The following is a 6,086-nucleotide window of genomic DNA, read 5'->3' as shown; positions in this document are numbered from 1 at the left end:
ACAGCAGGGCTGCCTATGACAAGAAGTGTAAAAAGTCTCTGCAAATCAGGGAACTTATTCTGTGGTGCAATCTGTGTAGGAAAAAGTTCACTCGCCACTTTTTGCTTGGCTCTGCCAGTGCAGATTCAACATCTTGCAGCTTCGATTCCCATGAAGCACTCTCAAAATATTTGTCACAGTCTGCTTTTGCTTGAAACCTACGGAGCAGAGCAAGCTGTGCAGCACAGCATGCCAGCATGCTTGTGAAAAATCCCTTCTGGATGCCTGTCACTGCTCTGCTTAGCACTTTGCACTCTGTCTCTAGCCATTTTCTTGACCTTGTCTTTACCTCCATGGCACTTACCCACTTCCTTGCTCAGCTGCAGATCTTGTTGGCTGGCTCAGACATTGCTGCACACATGGCAATCTGTCAGCTAGGCCGTAACCCTGCTGAGGGAGAGATGTGCTGATTTCATCTGACATTGGCACACGAATTTGATTAAAATATCAAAGAAAGGATCTAGTGGTGTAGGTGTTTTTGTAGACTCGTTTGCATGACTTCACAGATGTTGCTCAAATAGATGGTTTTTTCTGACCACTGTAAGAAAATCCTGGTCATGGAGGAGGAGTACAACCCATGGTGTAACAATGGTGTGTGGGACGAGGAGTTGTGTAACCGATGTGCTGGTGATCCCCAGCTCATGTTTTGCAAACCACTCATCTGGCCACTGAGATATTCTGGCTGCTGATTTCACACCACCAGCAACCACTGAGTCTCCTTTCTCACCTGCAGCTGGATCAAGCTGAAGACAAAAAGGGAATGAAAATGATCTGGGTGACTCCTTCTGCAGAGGCTTTCTTCTGGGCTATGTTGGGCCACAGAATACTGTCTTGTCCCTGGAGAAGCAAGAATTGAAGTGAAAGATTAAAATGCAAATCTGTAATGCTGCAAAACTGCAGGAGGACAAAGACACGTTCCTGAAGACCTGTCAGAAAAGCAAATAAAACCAAGAGATGTTCTGGTGAGTCAGAAATATTCAGTCATCACTGCCTTCAAACTACAACCCTTGATAACCAGTCAGATGCAGAGAAATTCAGTGTACTCAGTGGTGAGTTTTACAATCTCTCTGCTCAGCTAACAGATTTTGATAGCTTTTTAGGAACATGATGACATTGTTTTGGGCTTCTTTGCCCTCTTTGTCCTCTCTCTTTCTTGTCTTCTCCTTTTCTTGTCCTTGCCACCCTTCACAGAGACGTCTACAAGATTACTGAAAACCATCTTCTTCACTCTTTCTCCAGCTCTTCAAACTGCCCGATATTCAGTATTGGTTGAAGTTGGTGCCCTGGAGGGGTCTGGATGATGTACCATTCTAGAAGAGGTGTAAAACTCAGTTATTGTCCATCTGTCAGTTTGCAGGGTGAAAAACCTGGACTGTTGGTGGCAATCCAAGTCATCTCCCAGCCTTGGGCTTCTACCTCTGCAGCTTCCTTCTCCACAGCTTTGGGGCTCTGGAGAGGGTAAGTCCTTTCCTCTCCTCTCTGCTTTTTAGCAGGCTCAGGCCTGGAGTCCTGATGGTTTGGAGAACTTTGAATGGGTTATACACTGCTGGGCGGGATTTTGGGTGTTTCTCTGGAGGAAGCTGAAGATCTGCTTCACGTCCTGGGTGCCCCTCTGCTAACAGGGGCTTGGGGAGGAAGAGTCTAGACAGGGTCAGATTGGTGCCTGTATTTGCACTCCTGATTTAGTTCCGATGTCAAAAACCCCCCACTCATTAGATTCACATGATGGAGCAGCAAAGAAAGTGTCTATTTATGGAGGCTGAGGAAAATCCACAGAGATGTGGGTTGCAGTTATTTGTCTGAATGGCGCCTCCTGACATCACGAGTGGCTGGAAAGGCTTGCTCAGGAACAACGGAGAAGGCAGCTCTGCCTGGCTCTGTTAAAGCCTAAATACTTTCAGCATCTAGAATCACATTTCTTCTTTTTCATTATAGAAGTCTTATTTTGCAGGAAGTTTGATGTGTAGAGAGGGTAATGTTTTTTGAGGCTTGTTTGCAAAGTGTGCTTCTTGCTTGTTTGCAAAGTGACTGCACCACAGACATTTTACAGAGAGTAAGATGAGGTGTGCAAGTAAAAAAATAGAAAAGGTTTCATTTAAAAAAAATTATAGGAATATATCAGCTGAAAGGAAAACACATCTGACAGGTCTGGGAAATAAAAGAGGAGTCCTGCTTTTCTGCACTCAATTTCCTGTAATGTAAAAATGCAATTGTATGACAGAACTATGAAAGGCTCAAGTTTTTAACAAACCCATATATATTAAGGAGTTCTTTAAAATTCAGTTTCATCCCTTGTCTATTTTATTTTAAGTTCTTCTTCAAGTGTGAATCCACATTCAGTGGCCATCTCTGCTGGGTCCTCCTGGGTATATGGCTCGCAAGAATTGCTGAGGGTGCCTTGGCATTTATTCAGGTGGATCAAGGGGAGAGCAGCTGGCTGCCTGATACACCACCTCATCAAGAGCTGTCAGTCCCTGAGCCCCTCAGTCGATGTGCTGTGCCCCGTGCCCAGGATGGAGCATCGCTGGGCAAGGGCTCCTTTGTCAGCTCCAGATCTTGCCTCTTCTTGCAGCACTGCCTGACTTTGCTGGAACACCACAGGGAATCGTAGCCTGGGGGTGTTTACTCCCGGCTTGTGAGTGCCGCAGGGACACGTCAACCATGCCCCAGGATTAAAGGGAAAGGAAATGCTGACCGGCTCATGCACGGCAGAAAGCGAGGCAGGACCAGCTTCCCAGCACACACTCAACCATGTGAACTTCACTGCAGTGTAGACTTTGGAAAAGCAAAATTGCTTCTGACTGCACCAAGGGCAGAAGCTGGATCCATTTGCCCACTAAATCACAGTGCACCCTGTGGTGGGCATGTGAATGTGGCCTGGGTGAGCCCTCTGGGGGACACCCATGCAGACCTTCCCTGGACACCTTGGGGAGGTTGCCTATTGTCCCTTGGAGCTCTGGAATTACAGCCCTTCAGCATATTTTAATTTTTTTAGTTTTGTTGGGTTTTTTTGTTTTGCAAAAGTTTCAATTCGCGGTGCTCTGATACACATCTTCTTTCTTCATACAATGGACATTTCTCTCCTTGTTCCATGCTCATTTTCCTCCTTTCTGTTTTTTTTTTTTTCCTTTTTTTTCTTGATGGTTTTTCCCTCATTGTGACTTATTTTTGTGACTTCCTTATTTCCCCTCCACCCTTTCCTTCTTCCCTTTTTTTCTCTGTTCTCACCCTTTCTCTTCACTATATTTCCCATTCTCCAGTGGCTCTGGTACCTATTGGAGAGGACAGAGTATCCCCTGTGAACGCCTCAATGAACAGATCCCCACCCCAGCAAAGAAATACTAGAGTCCAGTTTCTGTCTTAGAGTCAGTTTTTGTTTGCTTGTGTCTTTTTTTTTTTTTTTGAGGTTTTGGATTTTTTTTTTGTTGTTGTTGCAAGATGCTTCATCAGCCAGCAAGGTTCATAGCCACAATGGGAGTGAAGAGTGAAAGTGGGTGGCTCTCAGGGAGCCACTGCTGAGTTCCATGCAGCTGCAGCAGCATTTCCGTAATGTGTGGGTGGATGGATCTGAATAGCCTCACCTTTTGGTGTTTGCCCCCCATGCCTTTCTCTGTCTCAATCCCCTCCTAAATCTCATTGGAGATCCCCATCTCCTTTAGGGATAAAAAGAGAAGCCACCAAACTGCTGCCCAGCATGTGCCTTCCCATTACGGATCATGTGGCAGGAACTTGTCTGACGGTGGTTGAGGTTCACTCTTTGGGGCTTGGGAGATGTAATTGTAAAATTGAAACTACGTGGCTCTTCTTATCTGCTTGCAGGCCGGCTGGCTCGTGGTGTGCCGCTGCCTCTAGGCAGAACCTGCCACTGGGACCGTGCTGCTTTCAGTTTCATCAGTATGTTCTCCTCCCTCACAGGCGAGGCACGAGCGATGCCCCTTCACCAGATCTCAAGGCACTTACACAGCTAACCATCAGGGTTGCAATGGGTAGACATTTTTTTATACCCACTTTACAGCGAGGTGGAAGAGTGATGCTGTCTGCGGTTGTTGTCCATGGGCTATGGGCATTTACCCTATGGACAGTATTTGTTCTCTACAGACCTTACCCACTGAGTGTCCTGCCCTAGCACTGCCTTCTGGGGTGTGCTAGTCACCAGCAGTATAGGAACAGATGCATGTGTGTCAAAATACTGTCTTACTACTATTGTCTAGGCAAGTTTGCATCTATATAAATCTAGCACAAAATGCTTATAATGTTATCATGCATATGTATTTGTGTAGCATGTACATAATCACCTCATTGTATGCAAATACAGTTATATCCATAAGTAAATACGCTTTTCAAGCATGAATTGCTTCAACAATGGAAAAAAATATCTGCTTTTAAAAGGAAGCTTTTATTATGCCTTCATGCTGATCTGCCTGTGAATTATTTTTCTTGTTGATAACAGGTAGCTATCAGTTTTTCAGGGAAACAAAGGAAAAGAAGATGAAATAGTTGTCAAGCATTGCATAGTACCATGCCATGAATTTTCCTTCCTACGGGCTGAAAAGAAACCACTGAATTATATTGTAACTGTCAAGCGTCCTGTTTTTAGTTTGTTGCTCAAACACAATAAAATTATTTAATATACAAAAGCTATCATTGTTGGTTTTTCCTTCAGCAATATAGAGAGGAAAACAAGGTATGAGAAATACACCAGAAAATGCTGAAACATTGCAGTAGAGTGTTGGAGAATATTGTAATAAATCATATTTACAACAAAACAGAAACTCAACACCTTGGAAAACACACTTGAACTGTGTTGACTTCCAGGCACATTGGCCTTTGCATAGGGGTGGGCCGGGTGATTCAGCTGAATCTGAAACCTGATAAACTCTTGCCTTCTGTTTTTACATCACAGCCAGTGATTGCACATGACACATTAGGAAGACGTACCGCTATGCAGACACTACCTTTGGTATTTATTGTATCGATCCTGCTACAGATCATTCCTTGGTCATGCTGTACTTCAGTCTTTCCCTTATGGGTGTGTGTATGTAGGTGCCAGAGGATGTATGTTTAAATGGGAGGTCTTGAGCCTGGATTGTGAGTTGAGAGAAGAGCTTGTGTGAAATATTTTCTTCTGTTTAGCTCCTGTTTACAAACTGTGACAGCAGACTCTGGTTCCCAGTAACTTATGCCTCATTTGAGCTCATTCAGTGAATATGCTTTTGTCCAAATGTTAAGAATCATGTTTAGTAGAAATTTGAGCTGCTTTAATTGCACCAACCAGTAAAGTTTTCTTGTTATTTCTTCTCTTTGATTGGAAAAAACATGCAAGCAATTCTGGCATAAGAGCTAGCATGACAGAATTTAAAATTAAGTTCTGATTCCTTATAAAATTGCCGCTTAGAAATGGTTCCATGAAACCTTGCCCTCAAATCTTAATTGTTTACATTTTTGCAGATATTGAGAACAAATGAGGTATAAACAACATCAAAGGAAATGGCTCAAAACCACATAGTACATATTTTTGGTATCTATTTTTAGGGAAAAAAATTATTTAAAAAAAATTCATGTAAATAAATAATTATAGCAGCACTTCTTTTAAGCCAGGGTGGTCCAATGTCAGCAGCCATTAGGTCTGCCCCAAGATCTTGGTAGCCCAACACCCTGCAGCCCCATCTCCTAGCCTGGGAAGCACAACCCCACTTTTGTCCCACTTGACAACTCCTTCTCACCCTTCCTCTTGGCAAGCCCTCTGGCCACTCTCTGCCACCAAAGCTGCTACAGAGAAACTGGGGGAGGAGGAAGGAGCTGGCTGTGGGTTGTTGCTGTCTGGTCTGAAGACTCACTGTCAACTGCTGGTGGTGAAGAAGAGGAAGAGGAGGAGGAGGAGAAGGAGGGTGAGGAGAAGAAGGAGGAGGAGGGGGATGCAGCAGCAGCTGTGTGAACCCCGGCCACACCAGCCCAGCTCCCTGCAGCAGTCCATGGGGAGATTAAGGTTTGGCTGTTTGGGCAGCTCTGCCATCACCAACCACAGTTCCTCATCTCCTCTGAGAAGA

This window comes from Coloeus monedula (assembly GCF_965178545.1).
Source record: "Coloeus monedula genome assembly, chromosome: 3".
Taxonomy (NCBI): domain Eukaryota; kingdom Metazoa; phylum Chordata; class Aves; order Passeriformes; family Corvidae; genus Coloeus; species Coloeus monedula.
This window is presented reverse-complemented; position numbering follows the sequence as displayed.